Source organism: Cuculus canorus, chromosome 11 (assembly GCF_017976375.1).
Source record: "Cuculus canorus isolate bCucCan1 chromosome 11, bCucCan1.pri, whole genome shotgun sequence".
NCBI classification, from domain to species: domain Eukaryota; kingdom Metazoa; phylum Chordata; class Aves; order Cuculiformes; family Cuculidae; genus Cuculus; species Cuculus canorus.
In genome coordinates, this window is record NC_071411.1 from 18557107 (window position 1) to 18579343 (window position 22237).

The 22237-nt window shown below is 39.7% G+C and overlaps 1 protein-coding gene across 3 annotated transcripts in view; it reads left to right on the top strand.

Annotated features, from left to right (window-relative positions):
• Window positions 1–17176: 17176 nt before the first annotated feature.
• FHIT (fragile histidine triad diadenosine triphosphatase) overlaps window positions 17177–22237 on the top strand; it is a 616279-nt gene continuing 611218 nt past the window's right edge. The window contains exon 1 of one of the 3 annotated variants that reach the window (XM_054076607.1): window positions 17177–17276. The gene's annotated coding sequence lies outside the window, so the exon portion shown is untranslated. Of the gene's footprint in view, window positions 17277–17315; window positions 17335–22237 lie in introns of those variants that run through there. The other 2 variants (XM_054076605.1, XM_054076606.1) reach the window with 2 other exon arrangements.

Consider the following 22237-nt stretch of genomic DNA (forward strand, 5'->3'; position numbering starts at 1 on the left):
GTCTTGGACTGCATTGTGTCTACAAAGTGTAACTCTGCCCTTTTCTAGCCTTCCTGGCACGGCCTTTTGCCCTGAGATTCTCCTAGATATCTTGTCAGCAGAAAGGATTATTAGAGGACAAGCACGGAAATCTGTCTGATGGTACCATTCCTTTTGTATTGCCTTCTGGTTTGTCCCAGCTTTAGAGCATGGCCTGAAAATTGCCATTATGAAGGACAATTCCTAAACATCTTAAGTCTTTCAACTAGTTAGACATCATTTGTCTCTTTGACTTTCTCTTCCAGAGGCCACGGCTCCCAGGATGGGGCAGGAGCACAGGTGGACGGTAACATGGACCTGGTCCAGAATATAGTTTTATTTAGGAATGGTGAGGATCAGAGAGAAGTGGCAACTTGTGATATGAAAGACACAAAAATACTCACAACTGTGCTCTTCTCAGGGAACAGGTTTTGTCTTGCAGGCATGGTTAAAAATGAGGCTACATTTGCATGTGTGCTTACGATCCCACGAGTGGGTCAGGGCCTTTCTGTACTACAGAAGCACAGAACAGAAAAGCAGCCACAAAGAGCCTACATAAGAGACAGAAATTACTTCTGCTGTTCCAGGATTAAGTGTATTCATCACATTATCAGAGCTAGATTTTTAGCGGCTTGGTTTCCTTTGTTTGGTTGCTTTGCATTAATACTAAAGTATGATTTGGGGGGGGGAGATAGAATGTCTCCTGAGAAACAGAAATGCAAAGGAAAAAAAACTTTTGTTTGCAAGTGCATCAGACCTTATAAAAGTATATAATCCATGGATCATTGGCACGATCAACTATAACGGCTCCAAAAGAGCCATTGTGTTAATGTAGCCGATGAGCATGAGGACTGCCTCTGCATACTAAAAATCCTCATGAAAATTTTAACAACATGCAGATAGTGCATAAGTGCAGCATGTAGTTGTTTTTAAAATCGAGAACACAGTACTGTAAGTTTCATCAAAATGCAGAAGAAAAAGGAAAATATATCCACTGGCAAAATGTAACTTTAGTAACATCTGATATTTTTTCTCAGATAAGGTAACTGATTTTTGACAAAGGAAATGAAGTAGCACTCATTTATCTGGACTTCATAAAGGTTTTTGATACAATACCATTTGGGAAATCACTAGTTAAGCAAGAGAAGTTGGGGAACAGTATAAGAAATCTAAAGTAGGCAAGGAAATATCTAAAGAAGAGAAGAATTTAAATGGAAAGCATTGTAATGAAAAGAGCATGCTAATGGAGTTCTTCAAAGATGGATTTAAAATTTTCATTGATGAGCATGATAGAGAAAGGAAAAATGTGGTAATGAAATTTCCTGAAAACAGAAATTTGGGAGATATCATTGATACAGAAAAGGACCGGCACATCATCTGGGACAACTTAGATGATTTTGATATCTCAGAAATACAAATAGAATGGAATTTAATATTGCACCCCGCAAAGTCATGGCTTCAAAGACAAAAAAGAGAAGTTTCCCTTTTTGCTGGTGGAAGTCCACAAAAGGAGATTTAGGAGTCTTGATTAGCTGCAAGGTAACTGTAAGGACCAAAGCAAAAGGGTAGTGAGAAAAGAAAACTTCATCTTATCATCTATTGGAAGGTATGGGAAATAATACTGTATTTAGACAGTGGTTTAAGACCTGATCTTGAATATGGGAGAGAATCACAGGCTGAAAGAACAGGATTAATACTGTAATTAGAGAAAATGTAAAGAATTTGACTTGTTTAGCCAGCAAAACAAAGGCTGAGAATGATTCTGATTAATGTCTGCAAACACCGCAGAGAGGTAAACACCAGGCACAGAGGGCAGCTATTTAATTTGAAAGTGTTGCTGATAATGGACAGGTTCACATTGGCAATGCATACTTTTTAGTTGGAAATTAGAAGGATGATTACGGTCATTGAAGGAGTGACATATTGGAACAACTTCCAATAGGAATGTCAAACAGTGGTTTCTAATACTGGATGTGAACAGCTTGTGAAAGGGACGACCAGCAGGCGTAGTGACAAGCCCACGGGATAGGGATCACCTTTGCCTACCAGAATATTATCCTGTGTGATGATACATATTGAACAGTAATCTTACTAACCCGCCTCTGAGTGAAAAGTGTGATCTTGGCATGTGATTATGTGATTCTAACAAACAGTTTCTAACTCAGAAGTCCCATTTAAGCTGGGATTGAATTTGTGCATTCAAAAACTCCTGAACTTTGAAAAAAATGTCTAATTCTAAATAATTGTATGTATTTATAACCCTCTTGATTGTTTCTTTTTATTATTTTTGTTCTCAAACTTTTCAGTTTCTACAATTTTGTAGTTAAATATTCTGATTTATTGTGTAAATATTCTGTTTATTCCCAAATGCTCTTGGCAGAGTTTTTTGAAATTCATTAGCTTTTACTTTTATCTATCAATGATTGACTGAATTACATTAACCATAAGAGAGATGGACAGAGACGCAGAACAGCCTCAAAAAAGTATTCTGATATTGCAGTGCACTAAATGATACGCTACTGGTTATATATTTACGGTGGTATTTTGCATGGTAGGGAATGGTGGGAACTTGTTTGAAATTTCCATTTTTTTTTTTTTCTGCTTCCTAAGATTCATCCTACTTCAGTCCTTTGGTACCTAACCTTTATTCCATGAGGTCTCAAAGACGTCTGTCAGATCCCTCTCAGCCAATTCCTTAAGATCCTTTGCTTGAATGTGATTTGGACCTTCTGAATCATAAATATTTAAATTATCTAAATATTCTTTTACCTGCTTTTTAGTAATTCTGCTGCTAGATATTCCCAAAGCCTTATTAATATTTATCTCACTGAGCTCCATGCTTCCTCTTCTTTTATATTAAATACTGGGAAGAAATGTAGCTCTTGAGCAATTCTTTTTCTCTCTGGCCAGTATCAGTTGACCTTTCTTTTGATTTAGGATGATCTTTGTTTTCTTTTATCCACAGTGTATTTATTTTCTTCATCTCTTCTCCTAGGCTGAATTCCATTTTGCCCTCTCCGTTCCTTCTTATTTCTATTGTTCCATATTACAGATGTAGCTGCTTGTATTTTTAGCTCCCAACTATTACGTGCTTTTTCCTCCTTTTATTTTGCAAATGGACTGTGTTGCCATGTTGATGGCTAGGGATGTTTCTATGTAGAACTTGTATATCAGCATGGGACCACCTCATAAAACTATGAAAGCATGTATCTATTTTTTTATAGGAATAGGTATTTAAGAATAATGTCTGCTGAACTTTGTTAATTTAAAATAATGGAATTTGAAATAGTAAGTGAAGGAGAGTTATTAGATGCAGGTGTTTGAATATGAATGCCATGTGATTAAGAGCATCATAGTAGCCTATGTAAGCCTATACAGAGATTTAACTTTAAGCCTAGAAGTAGACCCAGGGACTTAGTAAGTTGTAACACAGTAGCATCATTCCTCTGCCTAAGAGTTTGCTGAACTAAAGAAATAAAAAATGTTTTCACAAAGAGTACTAATCAATGTAAAATTAAGATGTTCTTGTTTTAGAGTTAATTATCAACAACCTGAGTGAATCCTTCATGTATACCTGCTCAAAAAGCAATATAGAAATGGACAATGTATGCTTTTAAAATAACTGCTATATCCACATTCTCATTTGTTTAAATGCTCTTTTGCAAAGTGTTCCATCCACAAGGCTTTTCAAAGAATGAAGCAGAACAATTAAAACGATATTTTATTATCATTAAGTAATAATAATAAAAAAATCCTTAAATTGTGATGTTAAGGAATCTTATTTTCAAAATAGAGGGACTTAAGCTTTTATTATTGACCTTCCTTGACACAGGTTGCTGTCTTTGAGATTTTAGGGTAACGTCTATGCAAAAAAAACCCAAAACCCTACGAAGTACTACTGCTATGCTATCACTACTATTACAGTATAGGTGTGTACTTATATAAATGTTTTTAAACAATTACTATGCCAGAGAAATAAAACTTGGCACTATGTGGACAATTGGAGCATCATCTAAATTATGATACGTCCAGAGAGGTTTGCTAATTGTAAGGCATTCTGCACAAGGTTATGCAATTGATGCTGATACATATTTGCAAGTGTGGCTGAAAGCTAAGGTGGCACTACCTCCGTCACCTTACGTGTCTGCAGGCTTGTTGGTTAAGGCTGGTCCGAGAATATAGCATCTTTTTCTCATCTGGCATTATTTTATTGTTTGGGAGCAGTTCTTTGAACCGAATCCTGAGTTTTTAAGGAAGTTGTTTTCTTATGTTGAATAATTACAAGTCTCTCTATAGATGTGACAAAGAAGGACTTGCTCTTTCAAGGTCTTTGTGCTGTTTCTTATTGCTAAATCAATAGATTTTGAAGTTCTTAAAAATTAAGGTTAACATGGGAAAAAATAGACACTACATATAATGCACTGAAGCCAAAGTTTGTTGTAATTATCATGGGTCCAGATGTAGCACTTTTATTGTAAAAGCTATGTTCTGAACTATTCCACTCAGAATCAATAATGATAAACAAAACAAGACCTTCAGACAATAATAAAAGGACTATATAAAGATTACACACTAAAAACTCAGTTTACTTTTACAGGTTATTAATATGGATTGCGATTATCGTACTTTTGTAATTCAATTTCCATCTGGTTTTACCTTATGTTGTAGAAAATGCATATTTGGATAGAGATCTTGAGTGTCTGTCTCACTGGCTAAGCTGCTAGAAGCTGTAGTGCCAAAAGAATGAACGAGAAAACTGACATGCTATGGAGGCTGATAAATAGAGATGCAATAGCATGAAAATTATGGGTATGAATAAAAGATTTATCCTCAAAACCCATGGTTTTTTTATATAGTTTATATCATCACAGTACACAATTTTCCACTGTAACTTTCTCTCGGCTTGTGAGGTTCTTCGCAGAAAAGTCACTGACACTTTCCAGTCAGGAATCTCTGATCATGCAATAGCTAAAAGAAGCAGTTGCACGAGGAATGGCTGTAACAATGAGCTGGAGCTGCTCATTCAGGATGATTTTGTTTATATTGATCTCTTGCCAGTGTTTGCACAGAATAAAATATCTTAGCCAGTTTGTAGCATGGAAGTAAATATAAATGTCTGAGGACGTACTGTCTGTATCCTTTCTCAAATGTTGGTGTGCCAGCAGGACACTTTCCAATTTGCTTGTCTTCTTCCTTAAGTGCATTAAAGCCCTTTTCTACCAAGAATAATCAAAGTAATAAACAGGCTGATTATTGGGGCCCAAGCAAATATAATGAAGTTTCCTAAAGATTTACTAAAGGTTTGTTGCAGTATGCCAGCAACATTGAAGTAAATTGACAAACACGGCCACTGCCATTAACAACTAGACCCATATCAAACACAAACTGGGTCCCCACTGTCTCTCCACTGCTGTTTTTGTAAACATGCCTGTGATAAGCATAGTATTTGGAAAGGAGGTGGCAGTGAAACACAACTGGTATTTGTTTATTTAAAATTTAAGGTGGATAACTTGCTGACAAGTAGGTGTTCTGTTTTCTGTAGAGCAATTGTTTCACTTAATTTAAATCTGGGCTCTAATAAATGCCATTATTTTCTGAGCATGATGCTCAGTCAAAGACCATACTAAAGCCAAATAAAACCAATTTTGAGTAGTTCCAATCACTTAATATCGTATATGGAACAAACATATTAGTTACTAGGGATTCACACTGTAAAAGAATAGCTATTACTCTGGAATAATCCAAAATAGCAAGGATTTCCTAACATATCATTCTAATCTTGCTTTTGTGTACTTCCAAATGAAGAGGTAGCACAGACAGTAGCTATATAAGAAAGTTAAGTAAAGACCCCGTCATAAAAATTGGCAGTGATCATTCCAACTTCATTTTAAAACAGCCTAATTTTAATATAGATATTGATGTATCTTAGTATTCTTCAGGTATAATCTTTCATAGCATTCAAGTGGATAGTCTGCACAGAGATAGGCCTTATATTTTATGTTAAATATATTAAAATTCAGATGACATCTTATGGATCAGAGACTGAAACCATGAGCCATTTATTAAACATCACATAAAAATTTCAGAGCAGCCAGGGCTAGATTCTGTTCCCCATAGAGACAGATCATAGCAAAGGGCAGAAGGGAGAAAGCAGGTATTAGGAAAAAGCATGGGAACCTTCTTTTTCAGCAGAAATACTTGATAATGATGTCTCCTCAGTGCCCTGTGAAAGGGATGCACTCGTTTGAACACAGTATCTTCAAGATCGAATAGTCTTTTAGCGGCTTCCTACAAACTCTGTTACCTACATCCTATTCCCATGTTGCCTCATGTATGATATTGTAGTGTGACCAGATCAAATTGCACACTGCTTCCCTTCTGAGCAGAGAGTGCATTTTAGAGACTGAGTGAGAAATGAGTGAGGACTAGAGAATCTTTCCCCATCTTACAGTAATCACAAAGTACGTCGATTAGGACAAGCCTTTTTGCTTACAGACTGTCTGAGTGGAATGCCCATCCAGGTTAAAATTCTGCCTATAGCTTTTAACCATTTTCCTAGTGGCAGACTGGAGAATATTCTCCTCTACCTAAAGAAATGAAACATTTTTTTGCTACTTAGGCAGGCATACTACATTGCATTTAAATGCTCCCATGTGGCCTAATGTTTGCTAGACTGGAATTTATCTGAATGTTTTTGTTGCCATTCTGTTGGCAATTAGTCTAGGCTTGCTGTCTTGCCAAGTAAGTGATCTTAATAGCCCTGTCTGTTTCTTCAGTAGCACCATTTCTCTCTGTAATTCTCTAATTCTCACGTTAATTTTGCTCAGAAGCTTCTTGTGATACCGATACAGTTTTGCTTTGTACCCTAATACTTTTGTTCAAGAAGTACAAAAGCAAATTGACAATTTACTTAAAAGACCTGTGAATTTCTCTACTGAATCATTATGTTCTAGAAGATGAGTGACTTCATAACGAATCCAGTAGGAAGGCTTATAGGAGACTGAATTTAAACCTGAAACATCTTGGCCTTCCTCTTGAATTTAGCAATATAGCCTTTGATTCATTTATGCAGCTTATATTTTCACCAGGTCAGTCCCAGTCAGCTCACCTTACTTCTGGACAATTCCTATGGAGCACACAGAAGTCACAGCCACTGATGAAGGCAAAAGCCAAGTGGCAGCCCATGGTTAGTTGCTGTAAATCCTCGATAAACCTGCACGCCTTTAGATTCTCCATCTCTCCAATCAGCAGTACAGGAAACTTTTGCTGATATCTGAGTTTGAAATCTTCTCCTTTCCCCAAAGGAGTGGCATAGTGGGAATAACGTGACAAGACTGTGCAGAGATTGCGGCACTGAGTGCTGCAAAGTTTTGTCAGTCTTTGTACTGCCTTCCTCCCTGCTGACCGTGTTCCCAGATTAATGCCAGGTGTAGGAGTTTTATGCTGACAGTCATGGTCATGGTCTTATGTTAATCAGGGAAAACTTATTTGAAACTGTGTTTCTTGTTGAAAGAAGATGTTACCAGAATTATTATGGATACTAAACTGTTATTAATATAATTAACTGAAATCTCAGCAAACAAATCAAAATCAGCAAAGAAATCAAAAGCAAATTGATATAATTACTTAATGCTTAAAGTAATAATTTTTACACATTCGGAACAGAAGTTGATAAAACTGCCTGTTTGGTGATAGATACCAAATAAAGAATCTACCAGGTGAGTCGTATGTGATTTATAAGGGTTAAGAAATGGCATCAGACCCAAGCGTCCTAGTGCCCAAACCATAATTCTGACAGCAGGTGCAAACCTTCTTGTTATAGAATGAAGCTTATGCTAAGTTTGAAACTGTACTGTGTATTTACACTGTGGAACTTCTGTTGTGGAGGCTTCCTCTGCCCTCATAGCAGCGATACTGTGATACAGACTATAGGGACAGCTCGGCTGATGGGAAGGGGAGGACTACTACTGCCTGTCAGACATTGCCGTATCTGGTACAGATAGCATAGTGCAGGAGCAGGGAGAGATTGTGCTGCTCTGTGGAATCCCTCGTCCCTACCAGCAGCCCCACCACTGCAACCGTCCTTGCAACTGTTCAGAACCATCTTGAGAAGCAGTAGTTTGATGATACCCATTTACCAGAAACTACAGTAATAATACCAGTTCCTTAAGACTTTAAAGGTCAGAACGTGCTGTAATAAAAATGATGATGAGACAGTATTTTAGTACTTTTTATAACTTGTTACTGTTTTTTCTAGCACCTTCCCTTTGCTGACTTCACAGGTGCTCACAGAGGTATGTGCATATACAGTCTGCAAAACCTACGTTTGCTTTTAAGCCCTCACTCTCCCTTGCCAAAAGAAATCACCAGAGAAACCAAAGGAAAAAAGAATCTAAAAATACTGGAATATTCCTCATCTACTAAACCTGCAGCATAGAGAGGAAAACATAAAACATGTAAGCTGTCAGGGGCGTGGAAATTTCAGCTTTCTCAGTTTTCTGTGCACTGGTCAAGACTGGAACTGCATTTCAGTAGCTGCTGGCACAGCTCTTTTCACCATGGAACATTTTTCACAAGCACTGAGAATTGTCAAAGGATGAGTTACGTGTTTGTCAATACTTTATCATGCTGTTCTCAAGGTAAATTTCCTTCGGGTAATTTATGGGTTCAAAGAACAAGTTGTGGGTTGGGCCAGCAGAATTTGATTGAAAACAATAAGTGATTTAAATCAGTTTTACGTGGTTTAGAAAAAAGCTCTTTAAATGACATTGTGTCACTGACACATGGAAATTTTATAAAAATTACTCACTGAAAGGGAACCCATTGCCATAAAGAGTTCTTCAATATTAGTCCAACAGCCATTTTAAAATACATTTGAGCAAAATGTTGATTTTGTTATTTCCAGTGAAATGCTTACAAGAGAAATTCAGAGCATTTTTCTGTGTAAAACAGAGCTCTAAATTAACTCCTCCTGCAGAATCTTCAGGAGGAAAAGATAATTTGAAACTTAGGAAGATGAAACCACATCATGTAAGAAATTTTAAAATTTATCTAAGTTCTGTAAACCCATATGAGCCATAATCCTTACAGAGCTTGTGTCTGAAGAGTAGGGGTAGCTTGCAAAAGAGCAAAGATTGTAACAAGACTCACCTATGCTGCTTTAAGTGCTGTCAGTATCCTGCGACTCAGCTGCCTTTTCTTTCTTTCTTCCTTTCTATTAAAGCACAATACTTTATAAGTAATAATCTCTGTAAATATTGAAAACATTGTCTAATTTCATTTGACGCACCGTGTCATGCCATGTGCCAAAACAAAAGTAATTCTCCCTTAATTTTGCAAAAAGTACTCCACTTTGATGTATGCCCTTGATAGCAGCACAATATGAATATTCTTTGCATTCATATTCCCATTCATTGTTTAGCAACTTCTGAAGATAACATATGTGCTGGCCAAGCTTTCTTTCTATATTTAATTATTGTAAAATGTGTTTCAGTCGCTGTGGTTCCTCAAAAAACTGCCTAGCAGATTTTGAAGGTTAAATGAGTTTTCTGTAGTACATGAGAGCTTTCTTGCTTTCTTTTTTGTGATAAAGATCCAGTTCTTTTTATATTAAAATCATCTTGCTTAACGTTTTTGTTGCTCCTTTAGTTAAAGAGGCACCACATACCATCTTTTTTTTTTTTTTTTTTTTTTTCCCCCAAGCATTGCAGAAAGAATTAAAGCAAAAACTGAAAAAAAAGAGGTAGTGAACTGTGATGGTAAGGGTAAGGCAAATACCGAAGTCTTTATGTAGACACCTATTTCTTTTTCTGCAACTGATATTCTATTTATCATCCTGTAAGGTATTCGTCACACAATATCTTTGGAATAGACACTCTGTCCAGTCAGGCAAGCAGCATTCTGAGAAACATCCTGCGCACAGTATATGTACTTCATATAACTGTGATTTAGCTCACTCGGTGTGTCCTTTCTCAGCAGCTTGTGACTGCAATGTAGGCCGAGTTACACCATTAGTAAGGTCATTTAATAATATAAAATATTGATAGGCTTTCCCTTAAGCTAGTGAATCCATACTAGCTCTTTTTCTTTTTTTTAATACGATTTTTGAATTATGAACCCGTTAGCCTTCTGAGATGTGCTTTCTTCTCAAAACTGTAGGCTGATACAGCAGCTCTTTCTACATATCACACTATTTTACAGTTCATCCAGTCCAGATCTTTCGATAAAGGAGTACGTGACATCAACTGTGGGAAAACTAAACAAATCTTTTATGGCTGTAGGCCAGAGTTCTATATAGGTAACTCTCACATTTTACAGAATAGGTCATTTTTTCCTGCTTGATTCCCTGCTTTACATAGAAGTGCCATAATAAACATATAGAAGGGGTAAAGAGAAGAGAGGTAAAGCTTATATAACCATTTCCTTTTTTTTTCATTTATGTCTATGGGGTGATTTTAACCACATCATTAATCTGTGTTTTCAGGCTAGAGACATTGTGCAATGTGACAAATCCTGGGCTTAGAAAGGTCCTAAATGTTCTCCGGGCTGTACAAAATGAATTTTTAAGAAGAAAATGAATGGTGTACAAGCTGCTTTACTTAGTGCAGAAGTTGAGGAGGGTGCAAATTTGCATGAAGTTCAGTATCTTTACAGATTTATTGGCTACACATTCCGCATATTAACTCAACATGGTATACTTCAGTTTTTTATGTGAAGAAACATGCTCCCAAGGTTTTATACTTTTCATTTCTTGCAGTTCTCAAATTTGACCTGGCTAAGAAATTTATGCAAGAATTTGAAATAATTAAGCATAGAATGGAAGAAGTTGAATAAAAGATGAGTCTAGATAGAGCCCTTACAACAATCAAAACACTTTGTGCCCCTCATGTAAACCGAGTATCTTAGTTACCTTAAATATTTTTGTAAAAAATACATTAAGGAACTCCATTGCTCCTTAGTTTCAAGCTACAAAATCAGTATATTTGAAAAAGACGTTTCCCAGTATCACTAGACAAAGAGAGGTCTTATTCAAAGTACACTCCTAACCATCTAAAGAATTACCTACTTTATTCAGTCTGTACTGGTTAACTTTGTTCTTGATGGAGACAGCTGCTATTAAATGTGATGACAAACAAGACTCCCTGCTATGTTGCAAAGTTTTCTGACTAAATTGGCCTGTTTCCTATTAGCCTCAATAGCCACAGAGAGCAAGAAGAGAACAGATGAAAGGAAGACCCCTAATGAGTTAGAAAAATATGAACAGTTCCCAAAATTTTCCCTTCATCCTCACTAGTTAGCTGAAGAATTGTAATTTAGGGCTTACTTTGTGTTTTTATTTTTTTTTTTTTGCTGTTCCTAAAATTCGAATTCAAGTTATCAAGCTGCGTTGATTTGAAAATTGGTGTTTATATTTTATTTATTGTATTGTATGCTATGACATATGTCTATGACCCTACATCAATAAACCCGTTTCTTTTTCAAGATATAAATGTTGTTTCAATTATCCTTTTGAAATTTTATTTGTTGCATGCAGTAATTATACCTTGCACACATTTTGTAAAGTTTCCCATTGAACTGAGAAACCGTGCATTGTGTTCACAAAACCCAGTTTGTTGTGTTCGCTGTATTAAGCTTGCTGTGAAAGCTTGTCCCTCATGCTCAAAATGTAAATTGGACATAGCTAATTGCATCTACTGCTGGTGATCATGTTCAGTGAGTGCAGATTTCTAGAGGGAAATGTGCCCACGCTTCTCCTCATGCTTAGATATAACTGTGAGCCCTCCTTCAGATAAGCTTTATTATTGGCAGAGTTAGACTTCATTGCCAGTGTTTCTTATGAGAAACAAAAACATTTTGTACTCTACTTGTTGATATAAAACTGGAAATGTTTTTCTGTGTTGGATGGAGAACACCTCATTGCTTTCTGAGCACAACCCACTTCCCTTAATCCTAAGCAATGAAACTCTATCCTTAAAGCAAAAGTAATATCATACCGTTAGGCTGCGTGTAGACTCTTTCAGCCAAGAAAGAGGTACAACACATAACCTAAAGAGAGGCTGCAGTTCTGTGGGCAGCAGCGGCAGCCGGTGAGGTACCGAAGAGGAAAGTTCATAAAAGGATGTGGTGCTCTTATTGAAAATACAGAATAGTTCATGGATGCCTTGTGGGTGCAGTCACGGGAAACGCACTGGGCGTAAACTCAGCAGACATCTGGTGATGACGAGCTACCAGAGAGGAATTAATGACTGGCTTCACAGAAGAGGCTGTTTTGGTTAGATGCACTATCATTGTTACTCTGCCAAAAACATGAATACTGTTCCCGGCTTCGAGGAAAAGAGAAATGATTAATAGTGAGTTAGAAGAAACAGCCAATTGGTCTTAAAGAAGTAGTTGTTGAGGTGAGCAGTGGATAATACATTACAGTTGGGAGAAAATACTTGGGAGAGCAAACAAAGAAGTAGCCACAAAAGTGCCACTATTAATGCCCAAGACCCAGCCTCCCTAAAACACTGGTAATCCAGCTCTATATATTGATTCCATCTAAATAGAACCAAGAAAAGATAGCTTTACACAATGAAAACTTCTTACAGAACACTGATGACTATACCCTAAGGTCTATTTTCACAGATGTTTGAAGGTGGTCAATGATGTCAACTCACAACAAAAGAAGACTGTGACAAAGACATTTTAAATACCAGAACTCAGCAGAAAGAGACCACAAGAAGAATCGCCTTGTTTTATGAAGGATGACAAAACTGCAATATTTTGATTTATTAATTCCATTGTTACTTCTTCAGAACTACTGTGTTCCTACTGCTTGGACACAACACATATTAAGGCAAGAAGAAACTTTGTCTGAAACATGTTATGTAACATCACAACTCTAGGACTTGTAATTTAAGATAAAAACAGATTTGTATTGGAAACCACAGAATTCCCTGAAAGATAAACTAAACTCCCATGCATCACAGAGCCAGATAGGCTCTCGTGTATCACCTTGCAGGTGAAAGAGCTTTTATAAGGACTTGACCTACTGAAACCCTGAGATTGTAAAGACAAGATTGTAAGGTCCAGTGCTCCTGCTAAGGATTAGAGGTCAAAACCATTTTGTTTCTCCATAGGTATAAACAGCTCAGTGTAAATGAACAAAGTGAACAGTGCCATCGAGCAAATAAAAAATGGTGAGCTAAAAGAATGTTTTCCTGGCATCTCTATCCAGCTTTTCTTCACGACGAGATTTCATGCTCAGTTGAGTATTAGAAGCAGGTTATCTAGAGACACACTTCACTTTCACTTATACATTGCATTTGTTTTCCTCTGTTAATAACAGAATATTAAATCTATTTTTTGGTAAGGAAAGATGTCTGCTGGAGCAGTAGCCCACCTCTTCATGTGCTTTTTACATATTTTAGCAGTTGCGAGTATTTATGTAACACATAATCTCTGGTTACAGACAGAGGCTGCAATGACAGAAATGGAGAATTATGACTAGAGCTATTCAAAGAGATCAAGATTTGCAGTTTGTTTTCAACACTCTTGAATAACATTCAGGGGTTGTTTTTCTTTTGTTGGTTTTAAAATTTTCTAGACATATTTGAGCAGATTTTCTGATGTGTTGCTTTACTGAAGCCTCGTTTCTTTTCAGTGTATACTTCAGTATAGCGTCTGGTTCCATAGTATCACAAGCGTGTGCCTGGGACAATGGAACAGTCTTACATTTCTGTCTTTGTTTGCAGACCTCAAAAGAGGGAATGTTTTTGAATACTCTTTCAAAATACTGAGTAAACAAGGGACAATACACACAAAAGGATAAATGAGCATATTTTCATCAGCGTTTGATGAACACATCATCTCACACAACACCCCTTGATTTGAATGGTGGTCCATCTGCAAATAGTCTGATGGTCTTTCTTTGCTTTTACTACTGATACTGTCTCCTTAACAATTCATGGCATTAAAGCACGTAATGAAGGGAAAAGTAAGATCCTGACAGGGTAGGATAACCAGAAAACTCAAATAAGGCAGCAAAGTGATGCAGAAGCAAGGTACTGTTGAAGTGAGGAGACAGGCTTCGCTGCTTTCGTGTTCCTCAATAACAAATTGAGTCAATTTGGGGAAATAGTGGCTGCTTTTTCCTTGCTGTACTATTATATATTAACTTAGTTCAGTGAGATCAGTAAGACATGAGGAAAACTACTAAAAAACTACTAAATCAGTGCAAGATAAAATCACTGCACACCTGTAATGTCATTAAAAACACTATGACTTCATGCTAGAACTTCAGGAAAGTTCAGAGCAATCTTTAGAGAGCCAAAATTTACTACAGAAATTAGCATTTGCAATGACCTAGCAATTTGAGGGAGAGGTCTGCCTGTCATCCAGGGTGTAACTGCGGAAAATAATCATTAAGAAATACACAAAAGTGACACTGTGATGGCCAAATACTGCACTTCTGCTGGATGTAGGAGTTGTACACACTGTATTTGCTTTCGAAAACAAAATGAGTGCACAGAATGTTTCTTAGGATCAGGTGGATATAGAAAGAGCAGCCAGTACTGGATTATCAATTGCATAATCCTGGAAGACAGGTGTATGCACCATTAAAAGGATATATCTGGGATAGCTTTGCAGACAAGTGACACAAAGGAGCTGTCGCTGTGCAACGTCACAAAGGGCTGGAAAAATTTGTAGCAGCCGGGGGAATTAATGCTGTCACTTCAGCACGAAGGGATTTTTGGGATTAGGTGCGGGACTTTGCTGTATGGCAGTACAGATACCAAGGCATTATCCACGGCAGTGGCATCAAAAGGCAATCTTGGCTCTTAGTTGGCATTAAGTAACAATGACACTTGATACTGCATTCACGGTTTGGTGACAACAATGTCTTCTATGTGAGTGTACCATATAAGCTACAATGCTTGTAGCATCGGTCATTATTTGTGGCAGTGTTCATTAATGCAGCAATATGAGTAGTGCCTTGCATTAATTCTTAGTGTTACTGGTTCCAGCAAATATATCAAACTTGTATTCCATTTGTTATACTCATTTCCTTTAGAATATAAAATAAAGTTCAAGGTTTGGGCTTGAGCCCAGCACATCCGACTGCCTGAAGCAGTGGAATAACAGTAATGTGCAGCAACTTCATTCCTCTGCAGTGGATGTGCATAAAAGTAGCTATATAAGAGAGCTTGCTTAGCTACCAGACTGAAAATGCTTTCTCCTATCAACCCAAGGCCTGTAGAAACCTGGCTTTTTACTGCAAGACCTCATCCTCACTTAAAAAATCTCAGTCCAAGTGAACTAAAGCAAGTCACTAACCATGACTTTTTCCCCTTAGGAAAAGGATAGAGGAAGAAATAATGGCAGAAGTTGGTCACTGTGCTGGATACTCTGCTCCAGAGGGTGCGTGCTGCTGCAGAGGGGCCTCGTAACAGTCCAGTTCTGAGCTTAGGAGCACCAACATTCCTGTCTGTGCCAGGGAATTCAACACGGACATCACCACTGCCTTTGCTGAAGCGGGGATGGGTCCAGTCCACTACACAGAAACTGAAAATTAAAGCCACATGAGAGGAAAGGCAAATGGGTGGTAGAGCTCCAACTCTGTCCCCAATGCGGGCCAAAAGCAGATACCTGGGCAAGAGGATGAGCATGGGATGGACACCGTGACACTGCTCTCCCTACCCATAATGTTGGGATTTGCTTGTAATGCTGAGTTGGGAGGGCACCCACACAGCATAGGAGACTTCTTGGCAACTACAGCCCCGTGCAGTAGTACAGGCTGGGGGAAGAGTGGCTGGGAAGCTGCCTGGAGGAGAAGGACTTTGGCATGCTGGTTGACAGTGGCTGAATAGGAGTCAGCTTTGGCCCAGGTGGCCAAGAAGGCCAATGGCATCTTGGCTTGTTTCAGGAACAGTGTGGCCAGCAGGTCCAGGGAGGTGATTGTGCCCCTGTAGTTGGCATTGGTGAAGCTGAACCTCAAATACTGTGTTCAGTTTTGGGCCCTTCACTACAAGAAAGACATGGAAGTCCTGGAATGCCTCCAGAGAAGGGCAACAAAGCTGGTGAAGGGGCTGGAGAACAAGTGTTACAAGGAGCCACTGAGAGAGCTGGGGTTGTTTAGCCTGGAGAAGAGAAGGCTGAAAGGAGGCCTTATTGCTCTCTATAACTGCCTAAAAGGAGGTTGTGGAGAGGAGGGTGTTTGTCTCCTTTCGCAAGTGACAGCAGTAGGATGAGAGGGAATGGCCTCAAGTTGCACCCGGGCAGGTTCAGATCGAACATCAGCAAAAATTTCTTCAGTGAAAGGGTTGTCAGGCCCTGGCAGAGGCTGCCCAGGGAGGTGGTGGAGTCCCCACCCCTGGAGGGGTTTAAAAGGCCGGGAGATGGGGTGCTGAGGGATGGTTCAGCGATGGGCAGGGATGGGTGGTCTCAAGGATCTCAAAGGTCTTTCCCAACCCAGTGATTCTGTGTTTCTACGATTCTTCTCCCCACCAAGGCGCTCTGGGCAGAGCTCAGCCAGCTGGGCAGAGCGGAATTCACAGCCCCAGCAGAGCCCAGGTCTGCTCCTCAACTCACCGGCTGGAACCGCATCCCCCGCATCCCGGGGCTGGAACCCACAGCCCGCGGCACGGCACCTGCGGTCCCCACCAGGAGGAGCTGAGCTGGGGAAAGGGGAAAAGGAAGGGAAAGGGAAATGGGTAAAGGGAGAAAGGAGAGGGAGACAGAAAAGGGAAAGGGAAAAGGAAAAAAAGGAAGAGGAAAGAGGGAAGAGGGGAGAGGCGAAGGGAAAGGGAGAGGGGAAAAGAGAAAGGAAAAGGGGAAGAGGTAAAGGGAAAGGGAGAGAGGGAAAAGGGAGAGGGAAAAAGGAGAGGGAAAGGGGAAAGGGAGAGGGAGGGGGAAGGGAGAAGGGGAAAGGGAGAGGAAAAGGGGGAAAGGGAAAGAGAGAGGGGAAAGGGAAGGAGAAAGGGAAAAAGAAAAGGAAAAAGAAAGAGAAAAGAAAGGTAAAGGGCAAAGAGGGAAGGGAGAGGGGAAAAGAGAAAGGAAAAGGGGAATAGGAAAAGGGAGAGAGGGACAAGGGAGAGGGAAAAGGGAGAGGGGAAGGGGAAAGGCAAGAGGGAAGGGGAAGGGGAAAGGAAAGGGGAGGGGAAAAGGGCGAAGAGGTAAAGGTGCTGCCGAGGGTCAGCCTCCGCTCCCGCCCTCGGCCCCGGCGCTGCCCCCTCCCCCTCCCCCGGCCGCCGCGCACGCGCGCTGGGAGAAGGCGTGTAAGTCTCCATTTTGCGGTCGCTGCCGCCCTTGTCTGTGCACGCGGCGGCGCCCCGGGTAGAGGGGCTGCGGGCTGAGGGAACGGGGGGCTGTGGCACCGCCGTGCGGGGACAGGCGGGGAGCTGCGCTGCTTCAGCTGGAGCGGAGAAGGCTCTGGGGGACTCTAGAGCAGCCTCCAGCGCTGAGAGGGGCTGCGGGAGAGCTGGAGAGGGCTCTGGATCAGGGAGAGAGCGAGGGCAAGAGTTTGAAGCTGAAAGAGGGGAGATGGAGATCTTAAAGCATAACTTAAGATCGGTCTTAAAGGTCTGAAGCAACTTATTTCTGCAGATTTCCCTCTCTTTGGTTATTGTTTGGTCTCCCTTGTGCCCCTGCAGTTCTGTTTCTGGTGCACTGGTAGAGGGACGTTGCTCTATGGCAGCACAGAGCCCAGGGATTATCCACGGCAGCGGCATCAAAAGGCAACCCTGTGCAGTGGGACAGACTGGGGCAAGAGTGGCTAGAAAGCTGTCTGGAGGAGAAGGACCCAGGGGTGTTGATTGAACATGAGCCAGCAGTGTGCCCAGGGGGCCAAGAAGGCCAATGGCATCTTGGCTTGTATCAGAAACAGCATGACCAGCAGGTCCAGGGAGGTGATTGTCCCTCTGTACTCGGCACTGGTGAGACCCCACCTCCAATCCTGTGTTCAGTTCTGGACCCCTCACCACAAGAAGGATGTTGAGGCTCTGGAGCGTGTCCAGAGGAGAGCAATGAAGCTGGTGAGGGGGCTGGAGGACAAGTCTTACAAGGAGTGGCTGAGAGAGCTGGGGTTGTTTAGCCTGGAGAAGAGGAGGCTGAGGGGAGACCTTATTACTCTCTACAACTACCTGAAAGGAGGTTGTTGAGAGGAGGGAGCTGGGCTCTTTTCCCAGGGGACAGGAAGAATGGCCTCAAGCTGCACCTGGGGAGGGTCAGACTGCATATCAGGAAAAAATATTCCTTAAAAGGGTTATCGCGCACTGGAACAGGCTTCCAAGGAGGCGGTGCAATCCCCATCCATTGAGGTGTTTAAAAGACAGGTAGATGAGGTGCTCAGGGACATGGTTTAGTGGTAGAGAGGTATGGTTGGACTCGGTGATCCTGGAGGTTTTTTCCAACCTAGTGATTCTATGGTTCTTTGGGAGGATTGTTGTTATTGTTTGGTCTCCGTTGTGTCCTGTGGCTCCATTTGCCGCTGCACTGATGGATGGAGTTTGCTATATGGCAGTACAGATACCAAGGCATTATCCATGTCAGTGGCATCAAAAGGCAATTGTGACTCTCAGTTGGCTTTAAGTAATAATGACACTTGATGCTGCATTCATGGGTTGGGGAAACAATGTCTTCTATGTGAGTGTACCATCTAAGGTACAGTGCTTGTAGCATCGGTCATTATTTGTGGCAGTGTTCATTAATGCAGCAATATGAGTAGTGCCTTGCATTAATTCTCAGCGTTACTGGCTCCAGCAAATATATCAAACTTGTATTCCATTTGTTATACTCAGTTCCTTTAGAATATAAAATAAAGTTCAAGGTTTGGGCTTAAGGATGCTTAAGGAGAAGTAAAGTCACTCAAAGTAATTCCCATTACAGGAGCAGCACGCTGTTAGGGTATAAATTCCATAGGGCACGTAGTTCTAGGGCAAGGGGTAATGGCTTTAAACTGAAAGAGGGGAGATTTAGGTTAGACATTAGGAAGAAATTCTTCACAATGAGGGTGGTGAGGCATGGGCATAGGTTGCCCAGAGAAGTTGTGGCTGCCCCATCCCTGGAGGTGTTCAAGGCCAGGTTGGATGGGGCTTTGAGCAGTCTGATCAAAGCCGGTGGGAGACGTCTCTGCCCATGGCAGGGATGTTAGAACTGAATGATCTCTGAGATCCCTTCAAACCCAAACCGTTCTGTGATTCTATGAAATACAGCAGCCTTCCTGACCCCACGCAGGCACAGAGGTCATGGCAAGGACCAGCTGTGCCAGGACCGCAGGGGCCTTGGTCAATCACTTGTATATGAATTTATGTGAAGGTTGTAGTGCTTAAAATCATTCCAGGTGTTCTGCATGTTTTGTCCAAGGGATGGACCTGATGCTCCTGTCAGAAGGGGTTTTAACTGAGCCTGGGCAGACCGAGTGACAGAGCAGTTCGTGGCGTTCCTAGGGGTAACATGAGTCTGAGGGAGAAGGTTAATTATGCAAATTATCAATAAGTTGCTCTGGAAATTAGTAAAAAGAAGGTAGAGAGTTAAAAAGTGCTAAGTTGTCTTGTTGGTTCTGGGCTAGAACTGGGGACTTGGGGATATTCAGGTAAAAGTTGCTTTTGAGACAAAAAGCTTAGGCTTAAATTATTTTTGTGGGGCTTAATGTAATTAAAAACCTTAAATGATAACGTTAAAAAGAGGAAAATACAAAGTTCAGCTCAAAGAATAATTGCATGCAATATGTCATCTGTAAGCAGTTTTTTGAGTAATTAATTTTAAATGTTGGATGTTGGTGATTCAAATAACATTCCAGAGCATGTGCTAAGATCTTGGCTACTTAATTTTAAATTGAATCACTGGAATCTCTCATGTAAAAATGGCATTAAATGCTTTGCATTTTTCCTCTGGACAAGATGTTTCTTATCTCCAATAAATGGTAGGTCCCGTGTCTTCATAACCTGCTTTCATATTTCCCCTCAAATGCATTTTTAGATATTCTGAATAGTTTTGAATCTTTGAATGACAGCAGAGTAGTGTTTCTATCTTTAAAAGTTTCATCCTGTGTGCTGGAAAGGAATTTTATACACACACATTGCTTTTTTCCTGAGTGAGTGTTAGGCAGAGAATGCTGGTAAAAGAAGAATTCAGTTCACTTGTCAGTTCTGCCACTTACTATGAAACCTTTTATTATATTTCTTTCAGCTTGCTTATTTTTTTCTCTTGTAAGATATTTGGGCAGAAATGTTGCTGGTTTCATTCACTATGAGCTGTTATGTTTCCAAGTGTAGCACTTCTGTTGCACGTTCCAATTAAATCTCTTCAAAACATTCTGTTTATTTAATTGGTATTATAGTCTTGAGAAAACTTGGAAGAATTAAAGCGGCAGTATGTGAAAACTGTGGAGCCTACCTGTTTTCATTTACTCAATTATTAAACAGGGTTTTCCCGTTGAGTCCATTTTCCAGATGTTTCTGTTCAGCTTTTTATAATTTTGTTTTACCTTTGCTATGATTTAGGCCTCAGGTGTAGACTGCAGTGAGGAGAGTGTGTTAAACTAAGGCTGTAGTAATAGTCAAATATTTTAGTTCAGCGGCTTTTGAGTTGTGTGTTGGCAGTTCCCTCGACCTTACTAGTGATCTAGTTAATATTTTCACGTGAAAGTTGGAGGATATAGAGGTGATATTGGAAACAATGGCTTGGGTCAACTCACGTAACTTAGTGTTGAGCACAGGATTATCCGCTTGTCTTGCATATTACAACTGTGTACGTACTTTATAGGATTTGCCTTTTTATAGTTAACAGTGTGTAATCCTCTCACATTCATTTTGTCATCTGTCACACGAACCCTTTTGTGAATTTGCAGCAAATAGAATTATGCAGTTTTATACGTGTCAAACTCATTCTTTCCTCTCTGGTGTCAGCAGCTTCACTTATGTAAATTAGTTTTTTATGTACTTATATATATTTGTAATTTTGTCTTTTTCTGCGATATTTAAAAATATTGCCGCTTCTGAACCTTATAACTGATTTTTGTAAGGAATATCAGTGTGTACATAAACAGCTTCAGACAAATCAGTCATGTTTACTACACAGAGGCCCAAAAGTGGATCTGTTAAGTCTGCAAGAAAACTGTTGTTGACTTCTGTAGCTTGCTTAAATTGCTCAAATTCTAATACTAGAATGATTCTGAAATATGAGTTGATAATTTCCAAATAATTTGGTGTGATGTAGCCGGAATTTTATTTTGTGCGTTAAGATTAGGTTTTTTGAAATGGAACTTAGGTTGAGCGATATCATCCATATTTCCTCCTTTTTTTTTTTAATCATGACTTAAATGTCTTGTTTGCCTTAGTATAGATTATTTGCACTTACATTTAAATTATTCTCACAGGCTGGCTTTATTTTACTTTTTTTCCCCCCGTCTACAGGTGAAGTACAGGAGATATATTTGGCAAACTTCATGAGTATTTTTATGGACATTCAGTTTTACTTACGTTGATCTTCTGCTACCTTTGTAATATTCCACCAGAAGCAGCTATCACTGTGCTGCATTTCAAGGATTTGGGATGATGTGTTAGTTCAGATGATTTGTTAATTACATTTTAATAGAATTATTAGCTGTAGTCAGCCAGAGAATTTGCTATGATTGGGACATTAAGGAATCATCTTTGATTCTTAGTCTGGTTAAACTTCAGCTTCTTGTGTTGAAGAAAAGCTTGATCAGCATAGCAGTTATTTAAACATAGGAAAACTAGCGTTCTGGAGGCACATCTTACAGTAATCAGATTGTCATAATTGTGGACACCACATTACTGACACTTCTAAGGACATGCTTTGTTAACTAGACTCCTTTTTACTGCAGTAATTAGACGTTTCTTGCTTCTCTAATCTTATTTCCTATATATAGAGTAGTGTCATGGACCAAACAGAGTTCGAAAACCACAAGTTTTCATAATGAGTAGACAAAACAGCTAACACTACTTTTTAGCTTCATTTTCCTTTGTTAACGCTATCCTTGTTAAAGTCAGCCACTGGTACTGGACCTTCCCACTCCTACTTGCTTTTCTAAATCTTACAAGATTACTAAAGCTCGCTTCTGCCATTTCTTCTGTTTAAGTTACCAGATTTTCATTTTAAATGAGGTCTCCTCTCAGCCTCCTTTTCTCGAGGCTAAACACAAGAATTTCTAGTTTACAGTTTATTCTTGCTTTATACATACACATCACAGAAATGGTGATTATGTTGTAAAGAT